At 46.0% G+C, this 15,436-nt stretch overlaps 1 long non-coding RNA gene across 2 annotated transcripts; it reads left to right on the top strand.

Annotated features, from left to right (window-relative positions):
- The first annotated feature begins 2 nt into the window (after nt 1-2).
- On the top strand, nt 3-7,741 carry LOC311519913. 2 transcript variants are annotated; one of them, XR_014711416.1, is made up of 4 exons: nt 27-131; nt 1,983-2,108; nt 5,885-5,979; nt 7,645-7,741. It is a non-coding gene; the product is annotated as an uncharacterized lncRNA (long non-coding RNA). The 2 variants fall into 2 exon arrangements; XR_014711415.1 differs by lacking the exon at nt 1,983-2,108 and having other exon boundaries at nt 3-131.
- The last annotated feature ends 7,695 nt before the right edge of the window (nt 7,742-15,436 follow it).

Below are 15,436 nucleotides of genomic sequence, written 5' to 3'. Positions count from 1 at the left end.
GGTTCCGCTGTCAACAGGACTCCAGTTGTAAGTCAAAAATCTGCATACGGAACCTTTGCACTTCGATCCGTCCGTAGATCTCTGGACTCGTTGCAGACAATGATGAATAAAGCTACACATTCCCCCGGGAGGTAAGTAAGCAATTAAAATCCACATTGTACAGATGGGGAAACCGAGGCACAGAGCGGTGATGTGACTTGCCCAAAGTCTGACAACAAGCTAGTGGCAGCGGCAGGGCTAAAACCCAGCTTTCCCAGAGCCTTAACCACAAGACAATCCTTCCTCTCTATTCTATCTTCTTTTTCTTGCATCAGTTTAAATAAGTTTGTTTTTACATGGCTGTATTTTGGGGAGAAGGTGAGTACAGAATGGATGCTTCAAAGTGAGCTTCACACTGGATATTTGGAAAAATGCACTCCCAAGTCTTCCAGGACGTTTGCTCTGTGTGTATGTATGCATGCACAGGGACCAGAGAGAGACACAGAGAAATAATTATTGACTTGCAAATTGTTACGATTACCCCAGGGAAAGTAGAGAGGAAATTATTCCACAATCTCCATGTAAAGTGCTCAGATACTACAGCAAGGTGCATGGCATAAAAATCTCCATAGATAAATAACTGTGTATAATCACATCTCCCAGTGAGTTATGAATGTGCCTGGTGCAAATAGTGTGGGACTTACTTGGCCACTGCTATCAGAAGTCCTTATACCTTAGCTGTTACCTCAGGCATCACTAGATGATCAGTACTTAGGGGCAGGGTTCTTGTCTATGTTTGGTCAAGTACTCTGAACAATAATATATTTGTAACTAAGGGAATCCATATGTCTTGAACAGGTAGATCATAAACTCTGCATAAGGAAATGAGTTGTGCTACACACACTGTTTATTTAGATTATGTTCAGCTGTCATACAGAAATAACTGAGACAGGGACATCCTTGGTATATAGACAGCTCTGGATCAACCAAGATTTCACCTGAGAGTCTCATACAGTCTATTTGCAAGAGTTCATAGAGTTGACTGTAGAAACCATTTTACGTATAGTTGACCTTTTAGGCTAAGATTCAGTTTAAGTGGCCGTGAACTCCCCCATCTCTGGAACAGACAGCCAATTGCGACCGGACATTGTCATCACCAATGAGAACCAAAAGAAGATCGTCACGGTGGACATCACAGTGCCCTTTGAGAACAGGACCTTGGCTTTCTCCAAAGCTCAAGTTCAAAAGGTGGAGAAATACACTCCTCTGGCTGACACTTTAAGAGCTAGGGGTTACCAGGTTGAAACTCATGCTCTGATCATTGGAGCCCTGAACAAATAGGACCCCAGCAACAAGCAAGTGTTGCAGGAATGCAGAATTGGTCAGCGTTACACTCGGCTGATGCGGCCAATCATGTGTCGGATGCTATCAGGTAGTGAAGGGATATCTACCTAGAACACATCACCGGACATCAGCAATACCATCGGAGATGAGCTGGAGAGCCGATGAGAAGCGCAATCGGGAAAGTAACTGGAATACTTTCCTGATGGATTGTATTTTCTAGCAGACAACCTATCCTAAATTCTCAATTACCAAGAGACAATCTTCACTCATTGCTATATTTGCTTTCCACAACCAACTCTCTGTATAACTTTTCATGAGTGATGTACCCGGATATTTGTATGCTAATATCTAAATTGTATTGTTAAATTTATTAACCTTAATTTGGAATATTGCAGATTATGTACAATAAGTGTTCTATGACTTTTAAGCCAAACTTTGTACTTTTGGATAATATAAGCACTATACCCAGATGTACAGACATGCTTTCCTTAACCTGTGTGTTATATAATTTTAGCATTAGCTTTAATACAAAATTTTAAATCAGTTTAGCATGTTATATGTCCTCTGTCTGTGACTCTGTGCTTCCCTGATTGGTCTTAACAGATAGTTTCCACCTCTAATTTTATGTTTTTGAGAAAAATACTCATTCTTTTCTATAGGCTCAAGAATCAGGATAATGCCACATTGCTGTGAGCAGCACATGGCTGATCAGTGTCACCATATATCAGCCCAAGCACTGCTATGGTACCTAACGGGACTTCGACCCAGAAAAATCAGATCCAAAGGTACAGTGCAATGCTGATAACAACTGCAATTGAGTCTAAAGCCTCAGTCCTGCAAACACCTATGCAAGTACTTCATTTATGCACATGAGTAAAGTCCAGCACATGCACAAAAGTTTGCAGGATTAGAGCCTAAAAGAGCATCAGGGTTCATCTAGCTGCCTTGGTCATTAGTTCTGTGATGTCACAGAATAATTAGAACTGCAAGAAAGTTCTGCTCTAACGGGTTGTCTCGTCTTTCCCCGGTACTTTGTGGTAGAAATGGTTTCCTAGCTGTCATAGATCTTAAGGCCAGAGGAGCCCACTTTGATCAGCTAGTCCTGCATAACACAGGAGAGAATTTTACCCAGGAATTCCTGCATGGTGCCCAACAATTTGTGGTTGAATGAGAGCTTCTCTTTTAGAAAGACATCAAATCCTGATTGAAAGACTCCCAAGATGTAGAGAATTTACTACATCCCTTGGTAACCCTTCCAATGATTAATTGCCCTTGATGTTAAAAACGTGTGTCTCATTTCATTATTCCTGAACCATTGTTTGGAGACGGATGTCAAGCTCAGCTTTGAATTAGTTTTATTTAGATTTATAATGCACCAAAAAGAGGCACAGTTCGCAAACTCTAGATGCTTTTGACCATCACTTAAAAGAACAGCTAAACTGTCCGGCTTAGATATGCATGTGGGCATTTTCAAGTCTACGCAGGTCCTTTAGCAGACACAACAAGCAAACATCAAGAAGCGACGAATGGGCCGCCCAGCAATGGCTGGCAAAAACCTGAGCGCACCAAGTGCGGATATCGATACTGCGTTTGTATGGGACCTTTCATCCAGCTGGATATCAGTATGCTCCAGTGTAACTAAGGGCTCGTCTTCACTGCAGCATTAGCTCAAGTTATCTCCACTTGAGTTAATTCTCCCTGAGTTAGCCAGCTCCAGTGAAAGCGCTCACACGGCAAAACAACACTCCGAGCTGCACAGACTGATCCGATTCGCAGCAGAGTGTTTGCATTAGCAGCACAGAGGCGCTGCATCCCCACTGCATTCTTAGCTGGAACAGCCCCACTTGAATTCCAACTCGTACCCCCTCACAGGCCAGCTAGCTTGAGTTTAAAGCACCACCGAACTTTTGTGTGCACACCAGAGTCAGGTGAGGGGTAACGCTTGAGCTACACCTGGCTGAAGGGAAGGCAAGCCTGAGCGACTGTGCAAATGATCAGCCAAATTCGACTCGTGTGTAACGCTTCTGCCAGTGAGAGTTGGTTGGCAGCAACATAGGCCGGGTGCTTATACCCCTGCAGCCGTACTGACAACAGACCACAAGCTATTGAATGCAAAACCTGTGACAGTGCAACACTACGGGCTGGTCAACACACAGCTGTGTTGCTGCTTTAACTATAGACACCGCTATAGTTACAGCAGAACCTCCTAGTGTGGGGATGGTTATACCTGTATAACTTATTCCCCTAAATTTTGGGAAATAAAGTTATCCTGGTCTAAACACCTTTACACTGGTCTCACTGCATTCACAGCAGGTGTTGTACTGTTTTCACTATGGCAGTATAAAAGCAGCCCCCCTAACCGACATAGCTAAATCAGGACCAACACCGTGTGCAGACCAGGCCTAAAGTTGCACAATTCAGCATGCAAAAGTGAGGAACTGCAGAAGCAAGGGCTGCTCCTCTGTGACTGTCCTTGCGCCTTTACACGATGACGGTAGTCTCTGACTATGTGATTACATACGGTTTCTCTGATAACTGTGAATAATTCACCATTTGCTACAACCTCACATACTCCCCAAGTAATTCATATAATCAGTGTTCATGTCTTTAAAGGGTGTATCATAAAGCCTATGCACAAAAGGAAGTGGTTTGTGCACCCAGTCATAACTTTTGCCTTTCCTGACCTTTTAGTGCTTAACCCTTCATGTGGGATTAATGTATTTGTGCACTTAATTTCCTAGGTTGTTAGGTGTTTTTCTTGATTACAAAAAAAAGTGTGGGCACATGGGTTGAGGTCGGGGGGGAAGTGCTCAGTTCTCTAGGTGTATTACCAGGCTCCCTACCAACCTCGTTAGTAAATTACAAGCTTGAACACTTAACAGCAAGATATTAGAATCGTAGAATCATAGGACTGGAAGGCACCTCGAGAGGTCATCTAGTCCAGTCCCCTGCTCTCATGGCAGGACTAAGTATTATCTAGACCGTTCCTGACAGGTGTTTGTCTAACCTGCTCTTAAAAATCTCCAGTGATGGATTCCACAATGTTGGCTAGCGTCCCAGTATTTCAGGTAGGGTTGCCAAGTTTCTAATTGCACAAAACCAACACCCTAGCCCTGCTCCTTCTCCGAGGCCCCGCCCCCTGCTCATAACATTCCCCCTCCCTCGGTGGCTCACTCTCCCCCACCCTCACTCACTTTCACTGGGCTGGGATAGGGGGTTGGGATACGGGAGGCGGTTAGGGCTTTAACTGGGGTGCAGGCTCCGAGGTGGGGCCAGAAATGAGGGGTTTGGGCTGCAGGAGGGGGTTCTGGGCTGGGGCAGGAGGTTGGAGTGGGGGGGGCGTGAGGGCTCCATCTGGGGGTGCAGGCTTTGGGGTAGGCCCGGGGATGAGGGGTTTGGTGGGAGAACTCAGGGCTGGGGCAGGGGTTTGGGGCATGGGCATGGGCTTGCTTCGGGCGGCTCCCAGTCAGCGGTGCAGTGGGGCTAAGGCAGGATCCCGGCCAATGGGAGTGCAGAACCAGTGCTTGGGGTGGGGATAGCACACACAGCCCCATGCCCCCCCCCCCACCTAAGAGCCAGACCTGCTGGCTGCTTTTGGGGTGCAGCAAGGTGCCAGGACAGATAGGGACTAGCCTGCCTTAGACCTGCAGCGCCACTGACTGGACTTTTAACGGCCCGGTCAGTGGTGCAGCCCAGAGCCACCAGGGTCGTCAAAAGCCGGACACCCGGCAACCCTGATTTCAGGCTGAGTTTGCATTTCTATTCTGGTGCAAGTACCTGGTGCTTGCCATTAAGAGTACACAGGAGTTAAATCGATTGCAGTGCTTGCTGATTACAATCTTCTGTATGTACAGAGCACCAGTCGCAGTAGCATCTAGTCACTGTTAGGCATCCATAGCATTTTAAATACTGCATTGGCTTTCATTAAGATGGATTTGATTTGTTCGGTCCCTCCATCCTCCAGAATCATCTAAAGGCAAAGTTAGGAAGGAAGGAGCAAGGGTGGGGAGGGCTAATGCCTGGGGACTTTCCCCTTGGAGATTTAGGGTGAGTTGAACCATAAACGCCAAGCAAACCAAAAGTGTGTCAACCCCAAAGAAAAGATGCTGCAGGGATCAAATAATGTAACCCACAAGAACCAAACCCAGCAGGACTCCATATGCTTTATTATACCAGAGCAACATGTACTGTTCTTATTAAAGAGTAGGTGACAGCAACCTCTACTTCCACACATAGTGCCATGAGGCTCTAGCATTTTGCTATCCTGTACCTATTTTACAAATTGCAAACAATGAAATGCAAGTGCAGGGGTCCGGCCAGCTGTTCATTGTACAGATCCTTTTGTCCCTCTAATCCTTTTGTCCCCCTGTGAGAATTATGCAGGGCGTTTCCTTGGGCAGAGGTGGTTTATTCGCCACCCTGTAAATGATAAAATTTTGGGGAGCAGGGCATGATTCTGCCCAGATTTCTCCCCCTTCCCTTTTAATTCTCTTATACCTTCAAGTTCTCTGTATTGTGCTGACCCTACCAATGATTGTTCTGTCTTTTGTATCATTTACAGAGCGCACTGGGGGTGTACAGCAGTTACAGAACATGGGTGCCTGCATACACATTTAATGATCCTGCTGAGTTCTTACATAGCATTTTAGAAAGGAGGTAAGTATCATTAACCTCATTTTTACAGCTAGGGAAACTGAGGCACAGGGTAGTCACACAGCAGCACCTGCAATAAAACTAAGCTTTCCTCTTAGTCTAGGTTCCTAGCCACTAGGCCACACTGTACCAGCTTTCAACCACACACTCGGGCTTCTCAGAGATTTCTCAGGCCGGCCTCCAAATTCCCAGGCCTTTCAGAGCTCCCTGAGAGGAAGGTGAGTGGAGAAGAAGAGCACAGGAATGGATTATGAGGGCTTGATCACTAGCAGCCTGAACTTTACAGGTGGCAATGAGTTGCCTTCAGTGGGAGCTGCGAGTGCTCACCCCTCAGAATCAGGCTCGAAGCCGTGCTTTCGATGAGCCCCAAGTCCACCACCGCCGGCAGCCACACTCTCCAAACGTGCTTTGACTCTGTGCTCGGATGCCATAGGCCAGATCCCCAGCTGGTGTAGTTCGTCAACAAGACTCTACTGAAGTCAGTGGAACAACACCAGTGTATGCCATCTGCAGAGCTGGCCCATGGTGTAACTCTTCACCATGCCTTATGACTGGGATTTCCCTCCTCAGGAGCTAGTTAGTTTGAAGAGAGCAATCAGAACTCCTTGTTCTCTGCCTGGGTTGGAATATGCGGGTCTAGTCAGCTTTAATCTCACTTCTAAGCATGACATGGAAGGCTCCTGCACCCCCTGCTAGAGAAAGGGACATCCTGTGTGCTAATATGGGCAGGCTGATGTTTGCACACACACAAGCACCTGTTGCCAGATAATGACTGCACCATCTCCGAGCTGGTCTTATGAACGCCTCCACCCAAACTGGTTCTGGTCAAACCATTCCCAAGTTAGAGAGGCTGGGAAGGTGTCACAGCTGCACTGCGGCCATTTTCTGGCACAATCCCTCGCTACTCTTGCCTCACCCTGCAGGAACCTGCCTGGACTTTGTGGGCCCCTTCCCAGGTCATTACGTGCAGTAAATGAAATGCCTTGTAGCTGTCCATAATGCCCTGCAGCCATCTACAGCTGCCCTAGTGCATCCAGTGGGGGCTGGAGGGAGGTTGTAGGATGTTCACCCTATTTCTCAGACTACGCTTCTGCTCCCACAGTGATTTGCAGGTTCTCCCACAACCCCTTGTTGGGGAGCCGTGCTGGGAACTGTGGAATGGGAAACCCGCTACAGCATAGGAGTGCTGTGTACTATTTGCAGATACTAGGACAGTCGGGTCCAGGCCCACACAAAACTAAAGGCCCACCCCCTCAACTATGGGGTAGGAACCACTAAGCCCAGGCCACAGAGTGCTGAGTGTGGACACACTGAACTGATTTACAGAGCCAGGCTAGTAATGCAAGTCCAATGGGTGCTAGAAACCCTTACTTGTAACACTTAGCCTTGGATCAGAGTCATTTTTGAGTATGGACAGGGCTGGAAGGAGCTGATGGAAAGGCAAGCAGGATCCCAACAGCGGTGTCTGTCTAGGCATAACCAGCGTTACCAACTCCCCTAGGTGGGATAATTCAGACACTGACTTTTCCCCTGCTTCGATTCCTCACTCCAGTAGAGTCTGGAGACCACAAGAACTGAGAATGCAGGAGACCACTCCTCAGTGGCTTTACATACACTTGTGACTTTGCTTTAACCCAGCCTTTGTTGTCCTGTTCCTCTTTCTTGTAGCTAAGACATAAATCCAGGTCCTGACCTCCTGTGGTATTCAAGTTCCCACGGCACTTTTTCTAAAATAAGGGGTGTCACCTCCGTTATTCTGGCTAAACTCAGGTAACTACATTTTCCCTACTTCAGCTCCCTCATCGGTTTTGACTGGGAAAAGATATTCTCCACCTCCTGTCCTAATTGCTGGTGTAGTGTTGCTGTGAGGTGCAGAGCTGCTTTATTCCCTCCCCTCCCCAGAGGTGGCTGCATTTCATGGGTGGGAGAAAGCAATCCCACCATCTCCAATACCCTTTCCTGTTGTGAGATCTAACTTGGTGTTGTTTAAAACCTTCAGTTAAAGTTTCTGTAGACGTGTAAAATCAGAGGGGCCTGATTTTCAATGACGATGAGCACCTACCTCGATTCCAGCAGAAACTGCAGATCTGAGAAAATTGGGCCCATTCTTAATACAGAAGATGACAAGGTCCCTGGCCTAAAAAGCTTGCAATGTTTTCCCCTTTGTAGAGTAAAACAACTAATAACTCATCCATCAGGAGCAGAGTTAAACACAAGGCCACAGACAGAACAAGGAGTAATGGTCTCAAGTTGCAGTGGGGGAGGTTTAGGTTGGGTATTAGGAAAAAATTTTTCACTAGGAGGGTGGTGAAGCACTGGAATGGGTTACCTAGGGAGGCGGTAAATCTCCTTCCTTTGGGGATTTTAAGGTCAGGCTTGACCAAGCCCTGGCTGGGATAATTTAGTTGGGGGTTGGTCCTGCTTTGAGCAGGGGGTTGGACTAGATGACCTCCTGAGGTCCCTTCCAACCCTGATATTCTATGATTCTAAGATCTTGTAGGTTAAATACTAATTTTCTGTGCAGTCATCCATCAACATAACATACTCAACTCAAGTGTCATTAGAAATCCACTTGATGGATTGTCAGAATATCCATCCATGTCAGAAACATATTTTAAGTTCTTCTACAGTTCACACATCATAAAGAAATTTGACAGGTATGCCTCAGCACAGGGACTACAAACCCCAGCCTTCCCCTCAGGTAAGTACTAGCTAGCTAGATGTTAAACCCCCAAACTAAAATCAAACAAATCTAAACAGTACATAAATAAATAGGTGATTCACTGGTCTAATCCAGTATGGTATTTCCTCTGGTTCTGTCTGAGAAATAGACAGCACTGGAAGATTCTGTGCATTTGTATCTACGTCTATAGAGAAACATTGTGTGTACAATGCCTGCCCAGGACATTAGGTAATTACTTGGACTATCTGGATTAAAGTTAGCTCAGGGATGTCTCGATGAGATGCAATCACATCCTGTGATTGCAGTGTAGATATATCCTCTGGATCATGTCACTGTGCACCTTTAATCTTCTTTTAATGCCTTTTTATTGATATATTTATATGGTGTGACAGGGTCAGGCCAGATGGCTACAGGAGAGTGATCGAAGGCAGATATATTAGCACCAGGTTAAGCAGGTCCCCTTTCCCTGGGTAAGGTAACAGGGGCAGATCCAGAACAATCAGGAACTTGCTGGAACCAATTAAGGCAGACAAGCTAATTAGGACACCTGGAGCCAATTAAGAAGCTGCTAGAATCAATTAAGGCAGGCTAATCAGGGCACCTGGTTTAAAAAGGACCTCACTTCAGTCAGTGCGGAGCGTGCAAGGAGCTGAGAGGGAGAGGGTGTGCTGCTGGAGGACTGAGAAGTACAAATGCTATCTGGCATCAGGAGGAAGGTCCTGTGGTGAGGATACAGAAGGTGTTGGGTGGAGGCCATGGGGAAGTAGCCCAGGGAGTTGTAGCTGTCACACAGGTGTTACACGAAACACTGTGGACAGCTGTGATCCACAGGACCCTGGGCTGGAACCCAGAGTAGAGGGCAGGCCCGGGTTCCCCCCAACTCCCTATTGGATACAGGGAGGAGGAGTTGACCTGGACTGTGGGTCCCACCAGAGGGGAAGGTCCCTGGCCTGTCCCCCAACCCACTAGGTGGACCAGCAGAGACTGTGGGGATTGTTCTCCTTCCTTTTCCCCATGCTGGCCAGGGATGAGGTTAGCTGAGTGAATGGCAGGTTTGAGCCACTAGCAAAAGTGGCCAAACTGAGGGCTGCTGTGTATCTCTGAGGCAAGCATATCCGCCAATAAGCGCAGGACCCGCCAAGGCAGAGGAGGAACTTTGTCACAATGGATATATTATTAAATCTGCAAACAAACGAAAGTGCACAAAATTGCCCTTTTGGCATGACAAATATACATCCCCTCTTCCAGATACAGTATGTGTTAAAGAATGACTATCATCTGACATGGGCTCAGAGATAACATTTCCACGTGGGTGATTTTTTCCCACTTCCTCCACAGTTATTCTGTATTTTGGAGGGCAATACTTAATCAGGCCAAAGATCACTGTGTGGAAAAAGACAAGCTGGCAGAATTTGAAAGAGGATTCTAGCCCTTTCATCTCAGCTTCTCACTGTAGATTCTCAATGCAGAAATGAGTTTCACAATGGGTTCCAAGGCACCACTGCGTCCGATTGTGTTCAGTAGAGCAAAGTGCAAGACACAGCTGTGGAGACAGAGGTCACAGGAAGCTTGAGGGAGAAATTGTGCAACTCTTACTCCCGTCTATGGGACTATTTGAGTGGGTAAGGGTTCACCAAAGGAAGGGTTGTACAACCCAGCCCTAAAAGTCTAGCAATTACATTAAATCCAAGGGCTACATTTTATCTCAAGAGCTGTTTTTGCATGTGAATGAAAATGAGTGAGGAATGCCTGTTGGGCCCTGTGCTCCAAACCAGAGAGAAAGGAGAGTCCAGTGGCTAGCCCAATAATCTAACACTTGGGAGACCCCAGTGCAATTCCTTGCTTTGCCACAGACTTCCCTTATGACCTTGGGCAAGTTACTTCATCTCTGTGTGTGTCATTTCCCTCCCTACAAAATGGGGACAGTAGCACTTTCCTACCTCAGAGAGGTGTTTTGAGGAGAAATAGGTTAAATAGTGTGAGGTGCTCAGATCCTAGTGATGGGGTCCACAGAGCATGGTTTGGGGTAGGAAATGAGGTGTTCCAATGCAAAGAGAGGACAAGTACAAGTCATCTTTATCCATACAGCATCTTTTAGATCATGCTGTCTCCCAACTGACATCCAGAAGGAAAATAATTTGATTACTAACACTTGTACATTTAATTATAGTGATTAATAACAGTAACCACTTAATAGTAGTTAATGACTATACATATGCAAGCCTTAAAAGGGAAACTTTACATATATAGGCCCTGATTCAGGTCTGACTTGCACCAGTGCAAATGAGGAGTGACTCTGCTGCAGTTACTGTAGTTGCATTGGAGTCAAACTGGTGTAAGGGAGGTTACAATCAAGCTCATGACTTGGACTGGGCGCAGAGCTGACCCTCCTGAATTAGGGGGCAGATATAAATCAGAACCTATTATTATTTATTATATTGTGTTGTGGTAGCACCCAGGAGCCCCAGATATGGACCAGGACCCCATGGTGCTAGGTACTGTACAAACAGACAAAAAAGACGGTCCATGCTCCAAATCCAGATGCAAATGGTGGGCCTTGAGAAGATCCCTACTGATGACAGCAGTGATGCTCTCAGCACGTGAAGTCCTGGAATCACCAAGTTTCACTGAATATCAAGTAGTGCATGAGACCGTAACAGCACAGTTATCCAAGTGACATAGCAGGGAAGAGGATAAATTAGGGCTAGATCGTACATTTAGATGCACAGAGTGAGCAGGTTCTATGCTCCCCAAAGGGCAGAGATTGCACTTGTCCCTGATCCTTGCTCATAGAATTCAAGGGGTGGCAAGTCTCCTCATTCCCACACACCCTTCTGCACCCCCATTAAGGACCAGGGACAATCTGGCTCTTACTGACTGCCCATGCATCATGGTGATTCATTAACACTAATATGTTCCAGCTTCTCCAAGACCCTCTGGTGAGGGTGCTTCACAGATAAGAACTTCTCAAAAGGAAAATGCCATTGTGCCCTGTAAAATGGGCCCAGGGTGATTCCACATAGAGTGTAACTCCAGATGTCAGTTCAGATTCCGCATTCGGATTAAGGCAACCCCAACAAGGGCAGGTTTTGGGGGAGCCCATCTTACTCAAACATGAGACCATAGAATGTTTCAGTGCCTTTCCCATTGATTGGTGGAACAAAACAAGCATGCGAAGGAGTGCCACCACAAAATCATGATCTTCTCCTCCTGCAATCAGGAAAGAGCCTCCCTACGCAGTGTCATCACGTCATGTCACTGCACCACAGCCCCAGCACTCCCGAAATAAAGGAAGGACTCCAACTGCAGAATAAGGGACAGCCCCAGGGAAGTCAGAACTGTTCTGTGAATTTCAGGACGCCGGGCATCTCCATCCCAACAGTCAGTGACATCTCACCAGTGCAGATGCTAAAACAAGCAAGGCAAATCTACAGGACACTGGAGGGTACCAGAGAATACCCAACAACTTTGAATGCACACATCGCTCCATTGTTGTATGCAGTGCTGTTGGAGCTGTGTCGGCCCCAGGATATGAGAGGGACAAGGTGGGTGAGGGAATATCTTTTTTGGACCAACTTCTGTTGGTGAGAGAGCCCAGCTTTGGAGCTAACACAGAGCTCCTCTTCAGGTCTGGGAAATGTACTTAATGTCACAGTTCATGGGCCACTTCACCTTGAATGGTCCCTTGAAATATGTGTTAACTACTCACTCCAAACAATCTGCTCCATCTTGTGTTTAGCTGTGACACTCGGAGTACGTCTCCCAGACCTGAAGAAGAGCTCTGGGTAAGCTCGAAAGCTTGTTTCTCTCACCAACAGCAGTTGGTCCAATGACAGATATTACTTCACCCACCTTGTCACATTCATCCATTGTAAGAGGAGAGAAGATTCTCGAGGAGAACCTGCTGTTTGAGGCCACTGACTCTATACGTTCTGCTTTCAAATATGAGTGCTGGGTAAACAGAAGCTAAGAAAATAAGTTAAGATTTGGTGTGTCACACTGTTTGGGTGAAATTCAGCCCTGTTCACCGTGAGCCAGCACAACGACTACACCCTACATAAATCCCCTTTAAGCCTTCAAAATAGGGACCTACATGGTATGTAGGCCTGGGACTGGCCTTTTGCACAGGGGTGAAGTTTACCCCTTATGAGCATTAATCACTGAAGTAAATCATGTTGCAGCCTTCTGAACAAGCTTCTGCGCTTGCAAGGACTTATCAGGCAGCTGATAATGATGTAATCTAATCTAGGAAATATACATCAGGGACAGGCATTCGGTAATTAACATAGGGTGAAATCAAAGAAGATAGTGATACAAGAAACCCCATATTAAGAGCTTGTCTATTCCTGAATAACACCATGTGGGGAAGCCTTTTCTTACAGAATCAGACTGTTCATGCATGGAGTAATTCAGGAATACCTATTCTGCTTTAAATTCATACTCTACCTTCTTCTGGAATAACTTCCATGTGTAGTTTCAGAGTAGCAGCCGTGTTAGTCTGTATCCACAAAAAGAAAAGGAGGTCTTGTGGCACCGTAGAGACTAACAAATTTATTTGAGCATAAGCTTTCGTGAGCTACAGCTTACTTCATCGGATGCATGTAGTGGAAAATCCAGTGGGGAGATTTTATTTACACAGAGAACATGAAACAATGGGTGTTACCATACACACTGTAACAAGAGTGATCAGGTAAGGTGAGCTATTACCAGCAGGAGAGCGGGGGGGAGGGGGGGAACCTTTTGTAGTGATAATCAAGGTGGGCCATTGACAAGAATGTGTGAGGAACAGTTTGGGGGGGGGGGGAGCGGGAAGAGGAAAATAAACATGGGGAAATAGTTTTACTTTGTGTAATGACACATCCACTCCCAGTCTTTATTCAAGCCTAAGTTAATTGTGTCCAGTTTGCAAATTAATTCCAATTCAGCAGTCTCTCATTGGAGTCTGTTTTTGAAGTTTTTTTGTTGAAGAATTGCCACTTTTAGGTATAAAGAAAAGGAGTACTTGTGGCACCTTAGAGAGTAATCGAGTGACCAAAGAGATTGAAGTGTTCTCCGACTGGTTTTTGAATGTTATAATTACACAACAAAAACACTAACCCAGGAACCTATCCTTGCAACAAAGCCCGTTGCCAACTGTGTCCACATATCTATTCAGGGGACACCATCACAGGGCCTAATCACATCAACCACACTATCAGAGGCTCGTTCACCTGCACATCTTCCAGTGTGATATATGCCATCATGTGCCAGCAATGCCCCTCTGCCATGTACATTGGTCAAACTGGACAGTCTCTACACAAAAGAATAAATGGACACAAATCAGACATCAAGAATTATAACATTCAAAAACCAGTTGGAGAACACTTCAATCTCTTTGGTCACTCGATTACAGACCTAAAAGTGGCAATTCTTCAGCAAAAAAACTTCAAAAACAGACTCCAATGAGAGACTGCTGAATTGGAATTAATTTGCAAACTGGATACAATTAACTTAGGCTTGAATAAAGACTGGGAGTGGATGTGTCATTATGCAAAGTAAAACTATTTCCCCATGTTTATTCCCCCTTTCCGCCCCTCCCCCCTGCCCCATACTGTTCCTCACATGTGCTTGTAAACTGCTGGAAATGGCCCACCTTGTTTATCACTACAATAAGTTTCCACACACACACCCCGCCGCTCTCCTGCTGGTAATAGCTCACCTTACCTGATTTCACCAGGTTTGGGGCTCTGCCCTTTAAATTTCTCACAAATCCACTGGTGACATCCTCTAAAACATGGGAAGGCAGTATGATCTAGTGGCCAGAGCACTGGCCTGGGACTCAGAAGCTTTGGGTTGTAATACTGGGTTTGCCACTGGCCTACTGGATAATCTTGGGCAAGTCGCTTTGCCACTCTCTTCCTCAGGTTCCCCATCTATAAAGTGGGGGAAATCATAGAAATGTAAGGCTGGAAGGGACCTTGGGAAGTCATCTTGTTCATCCCCCTGTGTTGAGTCAGGATAAAATAAACCTAGACCATCCCTGACAGGAGTTTGGCTAACCTGGTCTGCCAAAGTGCTTGCAACCTCCCCTTTTCCCAAGCCTGGTGTCATCCATTGACCCCGTAGGACCCCTCTTAACACATCCTCCCCGTGTGACAGCACGCCATTGATAACTACTCTTTGAGTATGGTTTTGCAATCAGTTGTGCACCCACCTTATAGAAATTTCATCTAGACCATATTTCCTCATTTGTTTATAAGAATGTCACTAGAGACAGTATCAAAAGCCTTACTAAAGTTCAGGCATCCACTGCTTCCCCCCCATCCATTAGGCTGGTTACCCTATCAAAGAAGTAAATTAGAATGGTTTGGCATGATTTGTTCTTGACACATCCAGTGTGGTTATTACTTATCACCTTACTATCCTCCTGGTGTGAACAAACTGATGGTTTAGAACATAAGAACGACCATACTGGGTCAGACCAATGGTTCATCTAGCCCAGTATCCTGTGTTCTGACCAATGCCAGGTGCTTCAGAGGGAATAAACAAAACAAGGCACGTATCGAGTGATCCATCCCCTGTCATCCATTCCCAGCTTCTGGCAGTTAGAGGCTTGGGACACCTAGAGAATAGGGTTGCATCCCTGTTTATCTTGGCTAATAGCCATTGATGGACCTATTCTCCATGAACTTTTCAATTCTTTTTTGAACACAGTTATAATTCTGGCCTTCACAACATCCACTGGCAATGAGTTCCACAGGTTGACTGTGCATTGTATGAAGTAATACTTCCTTTTCT

Source organism: Lepidochelys olivacea (genome assembly GCF_965140295.1).
Source record: "Lepidochelys olivacea isolate rLepOli2 genome assembly, chromosome: 4".
Taxonomy (NCBI): domain Eukaryota; kingdom Metazoa; phylum Chordata; order Testudines; family Cheloniidae; genus Lepidochelys; species Lepidochelys olivacea.
Note: the sequence above shows the minus strand (reverse complement) of the source record. Positions and strands in the feature narration are given on the sequence as shown.